The sequence below is a fragment of the Heptranchias perlo genome, chromosome 15, assembly GCF_035084215.1.
Source record: "Heptranchias perlo isolate sHepPer1 chromosome 15, sHepPer1.hap1, whole genome shotgun sequence".
Lineage (NCBI taxonomy): Eukaryota > Metazoa > Chordata > Chondrichthyes > Hexanchiformes > Hexanchidae > Heptranchias > Heptranchias perlo.
Window position 1 is genome coordinate 42,866,089 of NC_090339.1, and position 15,549 is coordinate 42,881,637.

The 15,549-nt window shown below is 43.6% G+C and overlaps 1 long non-coding RNA gene across 1 annotated transcript in view; it reads right to left on the reverse strand.

Annotated features, from left to right (window-relative positions):
- Nucleotides 1-443: 443 nt before the first annotated feature.
- LOC137332738 (uncharacterized) overlaps nucleotides 444-15,549 on the reverse strand; it is a 59,462-nt gene continuing 44,356 nt past the window's right edge. The window contains exon 6 of the long non-coding RNA XR_010965734.1: nucleotides 444-1,193. This is a non-coding gene — a long non-coding RNA (uncharacterized lncRNA). The remainder of the gene's footprint in view (nucleotides 1,194-15,549) is intronic.

A 15,549-nucleotide genomic window follows, 5' to 3' on the forward strand; every position in this document is an offset into this window, starting at 1 on the left:
TCGTGTGTGTCCCCTTAAGGAGTCCTACCTTAGGCAGCTCACCTATCAAATTAAACTGAGGCCTGATCATGAAAACGGTATGGGCTCTCGCCAGGGACTTCAAGCGAGCATCCCGATCACTATGCCGTTGCCCGCCCTATGTCCAGCTACAATGAAAATTTGCCCCGTGCAGGATGGTTACGCTGCAGTCCCTTCCCAACCATAAACCATCCCCCATTGCCTGACTCCAATCCAAAAATCCAATAAATATGATTAATACAACTATCATCTTATAGATCAACTTAAACAAATGTTGCCAACTTGAGCAAATTTAACCGCTAAAAGTTTCCCCTCAGAGAGACCATTAGTCAGATTCTTTTTTTGTTAATGTGTTCAAAGCCATTTTTAAAAAAAAATTGTAAGACAGAAATTAATTAGTCACACTCAGCTGAACTGGTAGCTAATAACTTAAATTTTATTGACTGGCCTATTTGCAATTGAATTTTACAGTAATCCCATAATACCTGGTTACCGGGGGAACAATGGTAAAGGAAAAGAAAATATCCAAATTATTTAATTACATCAGTTTCAAAGTACAGGGAAATTGCTAACGCTCCTAAACAATTACAATGAGAAGACACGTTTATAAAATGATCCTTTTATGACACAGTAGAGGGAATAATCTCAAGAAGCAATAAATACAAGTTACCAAATGGACCCCATGTGCTAATTAAAAACTATGAATATGCAATATAAAAGTTGTTACAAATTTAAAAAGGTTTCCTTAAAAAGGGACAAGGTATGTCACACGGCAGTGTGGGGTGCTTTGAGTAAAGCTAGTGTTATGAATTCGGGTCTGCTCCAGATAGCTACTCAGGTTCAGTTTGTCAGTTGGTTCGATAAGCGGTCTGGTTGCCTGCTTTTTTTCTCCAGAAGTTGACTCCCACTGCCTTGTACCTGTTAGTCAATGAAAATAAAACTTGGGAGAGATGTGTAACGGGCGGCTGATCCGATATCTCCCTGTTTTGCAATATCGTCCAAGGTCAAAATTACTCGCAGATACATACAAAGTCAAGGTGCAGCTGTCTGAGGTGGAAATACTTGTTGCACACTATTTAAAGCTGAAATTGCTCCCATCACTAGTGTGGGGCCTGTAACCACCAATACTTCACCTTCGTGTAATGTATTTCAAAATGTTTTCTCCAAACACCACCCTAATTTAGGAGGAGGACAAATGTACTGCAGGTTACTTTTCACAAATAACTGGACACAGTACAATAATTACACAGGTTTACCACTATGCTTTACTGAGATCTTACTGTTTTGTTAATAACCTCTACCTGCCTGATATCTCTCCCTTTCTGAACAGTATCAATTTTTTCCAATTTATGTTCCATGGAGGTCACACCATGGTTAGATGGCAGTAAGCAAGTTCACACTTAGGGTCCTTGAAACAGAATAATGTAGTTATGATTTAGACCAGGATTAATACTGTGCGATAGTTTTAATCTAAAATGTATCCACAGCAGACACTGTGAGATTCTTGTGCCTACCTTGTAAACAAAAAATCAGGATCAGCCTCAAAGAGAATATTGCTATTGAAGGATTTTGCATTACACACAAAGCAATTTTTTAGCATATTTGAAAATGTCAACATTTTAAATGTTAACTTTTTATTTCTTGCAAAAAAGCAATATCAGTGGCAGTGGGTTTTGGTAAAACACAAATTTTGAACCTAATCAAACAAAATATTACATTATCAGTATTACCATTTGAATGTTCCAAAGATTCTGCTAAAGTATGGAAACAATAAAATACATTCACATAATCAGATTGATCTCAGGATTGATTCGCTGCTGATATTGGCTTGCCAGAAAAAGATCCTGTGCTATTTATTCACATTATTGAAACATCACAGTAACACCATTTTGGGATGTGATTTACATCAGAATTATGTGTCACAGTGGCGTATAATTAGCAAGTTTTATTTAAGCCACTGCTGCTGTGAACAGAAGACAAATTTCCATTAAGTACAATTAAGTTCCTAAATGAAATAAGTCTGGGCATCTCAATCCTGTTCCTAGTGGCCTTAGGCCCACAGCTGATAAGTGTCCCTAATTTGGCACTAAATTGATGATCTTACTTCAGAGGCTGGTGTGGGAAATGGAAAATGACACAATGATGTATTAGGGATTGCTCTTCTGAGGTAGAACTAAGTCATATTATTGGGATAGAATAACTGCTCTCTTTTCTCTTTTATCTAACTGAGCTATAACTGACTTGGGAGTGAGTGGTGCTAACACTGGGTGCCCAAAATATAAGGTATTCCATTCACCATCCAGCACAGTATTTAGGAAAAGAATTAAACATATTTTTGATGGATTCTTTTGACTATTACCCTTGAACTGATCCAAGCACCGATTTCCTTTTACAACACAGTTGTAATTGCTGGACAAGTTGTGCAACACCCATTGGGCACATCTTTTTTGGATCAACATTTGTAACGTAAATATGGAATCAAATCATTAACACAAGTCCCATTAAATCTGGCAGGCACAATTCATTCCAACCTAATCATTCACACACAATTGCCTTTTGAGGCAATTTTACCTTTTACAGAAGTATACTTCATTGCCAGCCTGATACAAAACCTCCCCGCAGCCTCACAAAGCCTTTCTCTCCAAAGGCACTCTTCTTGATGTAATGAATAATCAGTTTGAGTATGAGCATTTAGAGATCTTCATTTAAGTATCAATCTTTCAATTAAGCATCAGTTGGTTAGATCCAGACCAACTCCTGCAAGTTGAAGGCTACAGCTAAAAGCTGAGCTTGTGGAAAGCACCTACAATCACTCCCCTAGAAGGAGGAAGATACCACTGCCGTAAAACAGATAGTCTGTCCAAACTAAAATCAGTATCAAGTAATTCAAATGACAATTGTGAAATCTGATGAAGGAGTCAGTCCTGTGTAGCAGCCAGCTGGTCACCAAAGCCTTCTAGTTAACCAATGTGATCATACTCTATGGCTACCCAGACAAGTGTTAAAGTTTTAAACATGGGCATGCAGTTGGAAACACCATGCTTAGCAACCTACACGTCCTGAACCTCTGAATAATTAATGTAACCAAGCCCAGGAACAAACCCACAGGGGATCTTCCAACCTGCTTGCTATGTATATTGGGGGACCTAAAATAAATATAAATGGTGAGAAATGCAGCCAAAAGTTGAGCAGTAACCCCTTCAAATAGTGAAACAGGGGCTGTAATCTCTGGGACTACAAATACACATCGAATACAATCTTACTTTGGCTACAAAGTGCACTCATGGCAGGAGCATTGCTACATACTCTTTGCATGGCATGGCAGTGCATAAATCTCTCCACCCAGGTTGCCAGCAGTGCCATGAAGGATTTTTGAATACCAAGCCTTCCATTAGGGAGCTGCTTATGTGACGATGTTTGCAACCAAAATAAATCTAGTTGTTTCATCTTTATCATTCAGTGCTGAATTATTAGGAACCCTAACAACATTATAACTTAATAACACAACTGATGAGGAATATCTTCAGGATATCATCTTCAGAACATTATTTGGCTCAAAGAATTTAGGTTGCTTTCCTGGAATAGCCTATCGTCCCAGCCCAACAGACTCTCTCATACTGGTCCTGCTTGCTGTAACCCTGTCCCTAAAAACTCCCAAAATCTCCCAAATCTGTTCTGTCAATCATCCGGGCAGAAATTCAGAATTTGTTTTCCTATTTTTGAATAGTTATCTCAGCAATTGTTCATGGATTTTGCTGCAAAAAGAAAACATAGTAGAATCTCATTGTATATGATAGCCATACATTTCACAGCCCATTTATGATTTCCTCATCCAAGTATTATTCAATTGAGTTCACTCATTTTATTACCATATCCACGAATTATTTATGTGTTCATTGCTCTGTGTATTGCGAGAGACTTGTAAAGCTGAACCAGACAAGCTCACATAGGATGCCAAGATTGTGAACTGAGATGAGCTTCTGACCACATATCCGCTCCATCAGCAAGACGGCCTATGCCCATCTCTGCTTCAGCTCATCTGCTGCTGAAACCCTCATCCATGCCTTTGTTATCTCTAGACTTGATTACTTTAATGCTCTCCTGGCCAGCCTCCCACCTTCCACCCTCCATAAACTTGAGCTCATCGGAAACTCTGCTGCCCATATCTTAACTCGCACCAAGTCCCGTTCACCCATCATCCTTGTGCTCGCTGACCTACATTGGTTCCCGGTCCAAATTCAAATCCCAGTTTTTACCTTTAAGGGCTGATTTGCCAAATGTCTGTTCCTGGTACAGAGCTTCAACCACCAGGAGTACAGATCAGGAAATCACAGACATGCCCCATAAGAATTTCCACCCATTAATATTCAGGGTAGCTCAGTTGCCCCCAATTTCTCTGAAACCTAAGTTTGTTTTAATAGTTATAACATTGGCAATGTTAAGTAAATGACTAAACTACTTTCCTGGTCAATTGCCACAGGCTTGCAAGGTAAGAAAAGAAAAACTGGACTTTACGCTAAGATCATCAATTAAAGGATTTTTCCAACCCTTCTGATTAAATTCTACTGCTCAACTCTCCAGTTCGCTGGCTGTGGAGTACTTCTTGTATAGCCAATGGGAGTATTGGAGCACTATCGTGCAATACCATTGACTGGCAATAATAAGGCCACATGGCAGATAGAAATCTGGATAATCATAATTTAAGCCCTTTTGAGCAAATTACGACTGACTGCCATTTAATAGTTTTAAAGCTAATTTTAAAATTAGACTTCTGACAATCAAGCTCATACGAGCTTCCTGGGAATTATAAACCCATTAGGATTTCAAGTATAATCAATCCTGAGTAACTGTTTCTAATGGGTTTAATGATTTTATTATTGATTAGGTCCTGGGGACTCACAGTACAATTTGTATTCAGTAGTGATTTATTCATTGTTAAAGGTTTAATTTGAATTTTGTATGTACTTATCTGGTATTCAGAGACACCATTTTATTTATACCTTTTCAAGTGAGATTGCTCAAATTCCAAGTCATTGAGGTGGTGTGTTTCTTATTGACACTTTTTCCCCCTGATTTTCTTCTCTTCATCCATGAAATCACTGACTTGTTGGCAGTTCCATGGCTGCTGATAGTCCTCCAGTACCTCACCTAAGTGCAATTGTTCATTGTCAGTGAATGTCAGTGGGCTATTCGATGATGGAAGTATCACAGCCGAGCCCGATCCTATCCTCCTGCAATGCCACACAGGCACACTTCCCAGCAGGCGTCACTGGATAGTGACTAATATCAGGAACCCCAGATAATTTTACCCACCACCGGCCCCGACAGCGCATGAGGCAGAAATGCATGAAACTTATGCGAGCTGCACGTTTGCATGGGGGCGGGGTTTTTGAAAATGAGTGGCAAAGGGTTTTGACACACTTTTCATGAAACTGGCACAAACGATTGAGGAAACTAGCGTGTACCGGCGTCTCGTTGTAAAACCAGCATAAATCAGTTACACACAAATTTCCTCGGGGAGAAAAACAGTGTAAGGCCTCTCTAACGCTATAGTTATGCTGAAAAGCTCCAGGAAATTCTGGGCCTCTGTCTACTGATATTAATTGAATTCCTTTCTCCCCAGTAGGTTTAGTGATGTCTCCAGCTAATTCCTGATTAGAGACAGCACTCACAATTTGAGTTTTAAAAATTCAAAACAAAAATCAAAAGAAATAGGAAATAGATGGCAAGACTGTTCCTTTAGATGTATGAGGTATGGCTAAATAAATAAATATATACTGCATATATTTAGTTTATTTGCACTTTTTAAAGGTACCCCACATTTTCACTTATCAGTAATAACAGTTTGCTTAGTTTCTTTCTATCACCAAATGGTTACTTCCAAGCAATTGCACTGGCAATTTCAGTTCAATATAAAGCAGGCAGTTGCCTCTTTTATGGTCTATGTACCAGTTAGAATGAATAAACTTCCAGTTTTAATGAATATATGTTCTGTTACACAACATTCATTTAATACACAATATTTATGCTAATCACCAGCATTCATGTTTATATTTGGTGACATTCAAAAATCTAAAGCATGCTGTATTAGAGTTTGTATTATATCAGAGAATACAGCTACTGGGCTTGATATATGTTGACTTATTGGGATAATCTGTTTCTTGGAAGCTGGAGGGTGACAAGAAGATGGCTTTGGTAATATTAAGAATGAAAGTCTGAAATATAATTTTCAAAAGCCAATCCTCACATCACTAGCTTGTTGAAGTTGACATCATTATTTTTAGAATTTCCTTTTCTGTATACAAACTTCACAAGGTTCACAACTGTGAGCAGAAGTTCTCCCTCCATAGTTCAGGGGCGTTAAGATCCTAGTCACTCTACTTGCACCCTGGTTGAGGTCAGCCAACTCAGCACAAACCTGAAATTGGCACCACATCAGATGGTGGCTTTACAACAATAACTTGCATTTATATAGTGTGTTTAACATAGAAAAATACCCCAAGGCGCTTCACAAGGCCATAATCAAAAATAAATGGATACCAAGCCAAAGAAGGCGATAGGCCAACGAAGTGGGTTTTAAAAAGGGTCTTACAGGAAGAAAGGGAGGTAAAGAGGCAAAAGGGCTTAGGCAGGGAATTCCAGAGACATAGGCAGTGAAGCCACAGCCGCCAATAGTGGGGTGAAGGAATTGGGGGGGGGGGGTGCACAAATGACCACAATCGGAGGAACGGAGAGTTTGGAAAATTGTAGGGCTGGAGGATGTTACAAAGATAGGGAATGGTGAGGCCATTAAAGGATTTAAACACAGGATAAGAATTTTAAATTTGAGGCTTTGAGCTCCCGGGAGCTAATGTAGGTCAGCAAGAACAGGGGTAATAGGTGGGTAGGATTTAATGCGGAATAGGATTTGGGCAGCAGTGTTTTGGGTAAGCTGAAGTTTACGACAGGTGTGGGGTTGCAGGCCAGCCAGGAGAACGTTGGAATAGTTGAGTCTGGAGATCACAAAGGCATGAGATGAGGGTTTCAGCATCAGATGGACTGAGGCAAGGATAGAGATGGGTGATGCTACAGAGGAAGAAACAGGCTGCCTTTGAGGTCTAGAGGATGTGGTTGGAAGCTCAGCTCGGGCTTGAATAGGATGCTAAGGTTGCAAACAGTCTGGTATTCTTGAGACAATAGCCAGGGAGCGGAATGGAGTTTGTGGCGGGGACTTAAAGCAGGAACTCTGTTCTTCCCAATGTTTAGCTGGAGAAACTGCGGCTTATCCAAGACTGGATGTCAGACATCAGTCTGACAACACAGAGACAGTGGAGTGATCGAGAGAGGGGGTAGAGAGGTACAGCTGCGTGTCGTGAGCATACATTTGGAAGCTGACCCTGTGTCTGTGGTTGATGTCGCCAAGAGGTAGTATGTGAATGAGAAAGAGAAGGGGGAAATGATAGATCCTTGGGGGTCTCTGGAGATAATGGTGTGGGGGCAGGAAGCGAAGCTAATGCTAGAGATGTTCTGGCTATGATTGGATAGGTAAGAGTGAAACCATGCGCGAACAGTCCCACTGTACTGGACAACGGAGGCAAGGCATTGGAGAAGGATAGTGTAATCGACCATGTCAAAGGCTGCAGAGGTCAAGGACAAGTCCCATCTTCACACTGAGGACACTATCTAACGTGTTGTGTGGCACTACCACCGTGCTAAGTGGGATAGATTCAGAACAGATCTAGCAGCTCAAAACTGGGCATCCATGAGGCGCTGTGGGCCATCAAGAGCAGCAGATTTGTATTCCAGCACAATCTGTAACCTCATGGCCCGGCATATTCCTCACTCGACCATTACCAACAAGCCAGGGGATCAACCCTGGTTCAATGAGGAGTGTAGAAGAGCATGCCAGGAGCATCACCAGGCGTACCTAAAAATGAGGTGCCAACCTGGTGAAGCGACAACACAGGATTACGTGCATCCTAAACAGCAGAAGCAACATGCTATAGACAGAGCTAAGCGATTCCACAACCAACAGATCAGATCAAAGCTCTGCGGTCCTGCCACATCCAGTTGTGAATGGTGGTGGACAATTAAACAACTAACGGGAGGGGAAGGCTCTGTAAACATCCCCATCCTCAATGATGGCAGAGTCCAGCATGTAAGTGCAAAAGACAAGGCTGAAGCGTTTGCAACCATCTCCAGCCAAAAGTGCCGAGTAGATGATTCATCTCGGCCTCCTCCCAATATCCCCACCATCACAGAAGCTAGTCTTCAGCCAATTCGATTCACTCCACGTGATATCAAGAAACAGCTGAGTGCACTGGATACAACAAAAGCTATGGGCCCCGACAACATCCCGGCTGTAGTGCTGAAGTCTTGTGCTCCAGAACTAGCTGCGCCTCTAGCCAAACTGTTCCAGTACAGCTACAACCCTGGCATCTATCCGACAATGTAGAAAATTGCCCAGGTATGTCCTGTCCACAAAAAGCAGGACAAATCCAATCCAGCCAATTACCGTCCCATCAGTCTACTCTCAATCATCAGCAAAATGATGGACGGTATTATCGACAGTGCTATCAAGCAGCACTTACTCACCAATAACCTGCTCACCGACGCTCAGTTTGGGTTCCGCCAGGACCACTCGGCTCCAGACCTCATTACAGCCGTGGTCCAAACATGGACAAAAGAGCTGAATTCCAGAGATGAGGTGAGAGCGACTGCACTTGACATCAAGGCAGCATTTGACTGAGTGTGGCACCAAGGAGCCCTAGTAAAATTGTAGTCAATGGGAATTGGGGGGCAAACTCTCCAGTGGCTGGAGTCATGCCAAGCACAAAGGAAGATGGTAGTGGTTATTGGAGGCCAATCATCTCAGCCCCAGTACATTGCTGCAGGAGTTCCTCAGGGCAGTGTTCTGGGCCCAGCCATCTTCAGCTGCTTCATCAATGACCTTCCCTCCATCATAAGGTCAAAAATGGGGAAATTTGCTGATGATAGCACAGTGTTCAATTCCATTTGCAACGCCTCAGAAAATGAAGTATTCCATTCCTGCATGTAACAAGACCTGGACAACATCCAGGCTTGGGCTGATAAGTGGCAAGTAACATTCGTGCCAGACAAGTGCCAGGCAATGACCATCTCCAACAAGAGAGAGTCTAACCACTCCCCTTGACATTCAACGGCATTACCATCGCTGAATCCCCCACCATCAACATCTTGGGGGTCACCATTGACCAGATACTTAACTGGACCAGCTACATAAATACTGTGGCTACAAGAGCAGCTTAGAGGCTGGGTATTCTATGGCGAATGACTCACCTCCTGACTCCCCAAAGCTTTTCCACCATATACAAGGCACAAGTCAGGAGTGTGATGGAATACTCTCCACTTGCCTGGATGAGTGCAGCTCCAACAACACCCAAGAAGCTCGACACCATCCAGGACAAAGCAGCCCGCTTGATTGGCACCCCATCCACCACCCTAAACATTCACTCCCTTCACCACCAGCGCACCGTGGCTGCAGTGTGTACCATCCACAGGATGCACTGCAGCAACTCGCCAAGGCTCCTTCGACAGCATCTCCCAATCCCGCGACCTCTACCACCTAGAAATAAAATCGTTGGACTATAACTTGGTGTTGTAAAATTGTTTACAATTTAGAAGGACAAGGGCAGCAGGCATATGAGAAAAGCACCACCTGCACGTTCCCTTCCAAGTCACGTACCATCCCGACTTGGAAATATATCGCCGTTCCTTCACCATCGCTGGGTCAAAAGCCTGGAACTCCCTACCTTAACAGCACTGTGGGAGAACCTTCACCACATGGACTGCAGCGGTTCAAGAAGGCGGCTCACCACCACCTTCTCAAGGGCAATTAGGGATGGGCAATAAATGCTGGCCTTGCCAGCGACACCCACATCCCATGAACGAATAAAAAAAAATGCCCCACAGTCACAACGCTGTCAAAGGAGCTTATATATATATATATATATATATATATATATCCATTTTTAAAATAGAAGATTTCATCTTTGTTGTGTAGAGACAGATGCTGGGAATTGCCTTAGGAGTTTTCCTGATTGACTGCCATAACTTCGATGAAAGATCAGCGGACACCCCATTTACACGTCTATCTGGGGTTTTTGCCTATCTTCCACTGAAGTTACGGTGGCCAATCAGGACAACCCCAAAGAAAATTCCCAGTAAGAGTCTTTCTTCTGGAATATAGATCATAAACAGATGTCGTTCTGTTTTAATTGTTCATTTCACAACCACAAGTTTCTTGCAAAAAAGTGGTGGCTACAATTTCCCCACATCTCAAATTTACAGGTACCCTTCTGTGAATCCCCATACATGAATACATACAGGTGGAAGATTTTCTATGATTGTCACATGTTAACAATATCATAAATATAGCAGGAAGATTTCTTTTGTTCATTATGTTTTGAAAACATGTAAAAATGTTCTAAAATAACACATTCCTGATTTCACGAAAAGTAGTAATCAAAGGAAACGTTCCCACTATATTTACAATATTACGAAGTCAGTGATCAGAAGAAATCTTCCATCATAGATTTTTTTTTAAAGTGAAGGGATTACAGAAAAATACAAAACAAGTTGTAAAGAATCAATCAGACTGGCCAAATTCAGTTTTCTGGCCCAGTTAGTTAGTTACTTGAGAATTGTAGCCAACCATTTGGAAGATCTGAAAAACTACACATTCAATACATTTGCATGATCACTCTGATCACCCAGATAATGCCCTGTGATAGAGAAACCGCTCTTTCCTATTGGAATGAATAGGAGATCAAGTCATTCAAGGTCACCAACCAGACTTTTTTATCATGTCACAAATAATCCCTCAGCATCACAAGAAGTCTGACAACTCACAGTAATTGTATCTGTCTCATATGGTTAACCGTTAACCTAAAAAGCTAATGCACTTTTGCAAAGTCGGATGCACACCTACAAACCATGAAGAATCAACAAGAGTGTGTCTATATTTTATATACACACACAATTTAAGAGAAATAAAGGTATCCACGATTTACTAGAATAAATTCCAAACATTTAGTTAATTGGCAATTTATGAATATAACTTTTTAGCTGTGCAAGAACAATCAAAACAACACATTGACAGTAAATTCAGCAAAAATAGTTTTTATCTCTATCATCAGGGTTTCAGCTTCCTCTAAAAAAGACATCTTCCTTTATTATGAAATATTAAATGGTTAAATGTTAATGTGTCTGCAGTTTTGAAAGTAATAGCTGTTATATAGGCAATACGTAAACACACATTTGGAAGTATTTTTTTCTTCAGAAAAATTTGTATTAGCTTCTATAGCAATTTATGAAATGAAAGTGTACTGTGGATGTACTGATTGGTGAAGTTTTATAAATATAAAAGATTTTATAAATATATCAAGAGTAAGACAGTGGCCAAAGGGGACGTGAAAGACAGATGCAGGTGATACCATATGTAGGAACATAGATATGTTTTTGCATTATTCTAATGCAGAACAAAAACAGAACTGCTAATGTAGCAGAATTGGTTTAAACTGTTTGCTCGCAAATCATGTCTTTTCCCCTCAATGATGCTGATAACATTGGAGAGGATGAATTTCAGGGCTGAAGACATTGTACTGTAAGGATAGGCTTTTAAAACACAGGCTTTTGATCGCAGCAGGTGAGACTGTAAGAGAGGAGATTGCTGCAATATAAAAAGGCAATAGATTCCTGTTGCTATCAAGCATAACATCAAAGGTTTGTACAACAAAGCTATGACTCAGGAAAAGCAATGTTAGGAAGTAACGGTATGGTATGAGGCCCTTCATCCTTGTCTAGCAATCTGTTCAAAGAACTGGGGGTCTTAAAACACCTGATAGTGCTGCATCCAGCAGGAATTAGACCACAAAAGAAAATGGTATAAAAAAATCGTTTCACTCAGTCGGAACTTTTGCCAACCTTCAAGACCAGGTAACATGAATAGGCTTGGATAAGCCATTCTCATGATTTCCCCCTAGAAGTTCCCTGTACAGATGGTTTTAGATGTGGGGCTAAATGTGTGCTATTCTGTATGAAGGTTTTAAGATGAATGTTTTGAAGCAAGAATAAATTAAGTTAATTCTCAGACATATTACTGTCTCTAGTTTTATAAATCTCTTGAAAGCATAAGGAAGGAATTATCCCAACAATGTAATAGTCAACAAAGCAATGGAAGATTTATTAAACAAATACTTTGTATCTGTTTTCACAGAATGAGGATAAAATGCCAGTGATAGAAATAAATCAAGCGGAGGAACTTATTGGATTCAATATAAGTAACAAAATGGCAATCGAGAAAATAATGGGACTTAAAATAGATAAATCTCCTGGAGCCGATGACTTCCACCACAGGTTATTAAAAGAAGTAGGTAAGAGAATAGCAGAACCGTTAGTCAAAATCTTTCAAAGCTCTTTCGATTCGGGAATTACGCCATTAGTTTGGAAATTTGCTAATGTCACTCCATTATTTAAGAAAGGTGGGGGCGAGAAGCCAGGGCCCCGATATAACCAGGGAGGCGGGTTGGCAGCGGGGGGCGACTGGGCGTGTGCGTAACCCGCCCAGTAAAATCGGTGCATTCCCCACCCGATCGCAGGTAAATTAAAGCCACTTACCTTGGCTTCCGGGAAACCTGCGCAGCAGGCGGACTGCACACCCGCATCACAGGCTGTCAGCTGGAGGAGCCCTATTTAAAGGGGCAGTCCTCCAATGCTGCTCTGCAGCAAACAACCAAAAGAGCTGCATGGAGCAGCCCAGGGGAAAGGCCGCTCCCAGGTTTACTGATGCCTCACTCCAGGTGTTACTGGATGGGGTGAGGAGGAGGAGAGAGATCTTCTACCCGGCGGACGGGAGGAAGTGGCCTGCCTCTACCACCAAGAAGGCATGACTCGAGGTGGCAGAGGAGGTCAGCAGCAGCAGCAACGTATCCCGCAGCTGAATCCAGTGCAGGAAGTGCTTCAATGACCTAACTAGGTCATCCAAAGTGAGTACACTTACTCATTCTCCTACAACTCCGCCTTCCACATCACCGGCCCCACCCCACAACTCATTCTGCGCTGCCAACACTACTCTATCACATCACTCCTCACACCCACTCAAACCTCATCCTCAACTTACCTGCACTTACTCACCTCCCCAGTACTCATCCTACCACTACCACTCAACCCAATCCTCATACAATGTCATGGCACTGTCTCATACTCACCCTCTGATGCATCTCTTTCACGGTCAGCCTCATCCAAACCAATGCATTCAGCGGTTGGCCACGTCACCAACCCTCACTCACGCCTCTCTACTTTATCCCCTAATAGGAAAAGAGAGCCCAGAATGCACATGAGAGGGCGAAGTCCGGAGGGGGGAGACTCTCGAATTGAGCCGCACCCTCGAATGCCTGTCCGTGGGGAATGCCGAGACTGCCACCCGACAAACGGCTGGTAACAGAACTTTAACATTCAGCACTCACAATAGCAAATGATGTTAACATGCCTTGCCATTTTCTGCACCTCACCATCTGTCATCATGCTTAATATTGCCTTCTGTTCTCTTAAAAGGGCCTTCAGCAACTGCTGTGACGGCGGAGGGCGATTCCTCAGAGGACCTGCCGGCCTCTGAGGGGGCACTATCACATCTGAGCGAGCCATCCACCAGCGCAGATACGCACACCTTGGTGGGTCCCCGTCATCACTTAGTTGGGATTGCACATGGTGAGTCACCACACATGTGAGCACGAGCAGACACTGGTGGCAAGGGCAGCTGTGGAGAGTCCGCGTCGGTGGGAGCATTCTTCTCCAGGCTCTGCTCAGCTGGACACAGATGCTGAACTGGGGGCCATCCACGAAAAGGAGAATGATCGAGGGGCAGCAGCACATTCGCGAGATGATGGAACAGGTGCCGCGCGCACTCGCCACAATCCCGCAGAGGATGGAGGAATCCAACTCCTGCAAGAGTGGAATGGTGGCACAGGTACAGGAGGGGATCTCTAAGATACTGTCACGGGGGCGTGAAGGCATCTCTGAGATAGTGTCGCGGGTAAGTGCAGGAATGTCTGCGATGGAGGGAAGGCTAGCCTCCATTGAGCTTCAAGCACGGCTCAACAATGAGGCCATTGAAGCCCTGACATTGGCCGTTCGGACTCAGGGTGAGCAACTTTCTGCCGACTTAAACAGGCAGGCAGGTACACTAGCACCGGCCTTACAAGGCTTCACACATGTCCTCCAAACTGTTGTCCAGCAGAATGGTAGGAGTGATCTGAACCTGGCCCAGGAGAGGGATGATGGCGAAAGGGGACATGGAAGTGGGGACGCCACTCAAAGCGCTTCCACGTCTCACCCGTTGCCCCCCTCTCAACCAGTACCCACAATGCTGCCTCCTCTCCAGGTGGTCGAGTCTGCCCCTGCACAGGGTGCAGGTGGAGCAGTCTTTGGAGGGGCCCTCACGGACACCGAAACCCAGAGGGCGTCGGCCCAAAGCATCTAATCGGTCAGGGCATGACCAAGAGCAACCTGCTACTACCTCTGCTGCAGCCACAGGGGAAGCACCAAGTAGGAGCAGCCGGAAGCGTAAGGCAAAGGTTTTGTGAGCACAAAGGGGATGCACAAGGGTGTTTGACGCTTTGTCATGTTTTTTTTTATTTTATATTTGATTTTTTTTCCACTCACAATAAATCTTATTATTATCACCGCTACTGCCACGTCTTGCCCATTCTTGACTGGCTTGTGCAATAAGTCCCTTTCATGAGGTTCCCATGAATACCCACACTTGATGCCACCCATTGGGTAACTCTACAGTGGGCGTAGGTGTAGTTGCACGACTATTTTGTGCAGGGGGTGGGGAGGGGGCTGGTGTGGCCGCTCCCCTGTCCAGGTGGTGAGGACTGGACTCTTCACACTGTCTGATGTTAGGAGAACCGTTCACATATCAGTGACTCCCTGACCTCACGAGCAGCCAGGTGAGCCGCTGTTCTGCCCATGGGTTGCTCCTCTTCCTCTGCCTCCTCCACCTCGGCCTCCTCCTCCTCCTCAATATGGGTGGCAGATGTGGATGGGGCCTCCTCCAGGGGCACCCATCTCTGTTGTGCCATGTTGTGCAGGGCACAACAGACAACTATAATGCGTCCCACTCTGTCTGGCACGTATTGAAGCACTCCCCTGGAACGATCAAGGCACCTGAAGCGCATCTTGAGCAGCCCTATAGCATGCTCAATTGTAGACCTGGTAGCTGTGGCTGTCGTTATATTGACGCTGTTGCTCGGTGGTGGGGTTCCTCAGAGGTGTCATGAGCCATGTGTTCAGAGGGTATCCCTTGTCCCAGAGGAGCCAGCCTCTGCGGGTGTTGGATGCGTGGAAGAGGGGCGAGATGTTAGACTCCCGGAGGATGAGGAATCGTGGCAGCTGCCAGGGTATCTGGCGCACATGTGAAGGAATCTCTTGTGGTGGTCACAGATGAGCTGACTGTTGATGGAGTGATAGCCCTTCCTGTTGATGAACAGTCCTGGCTCGTGTGGAGGTGCT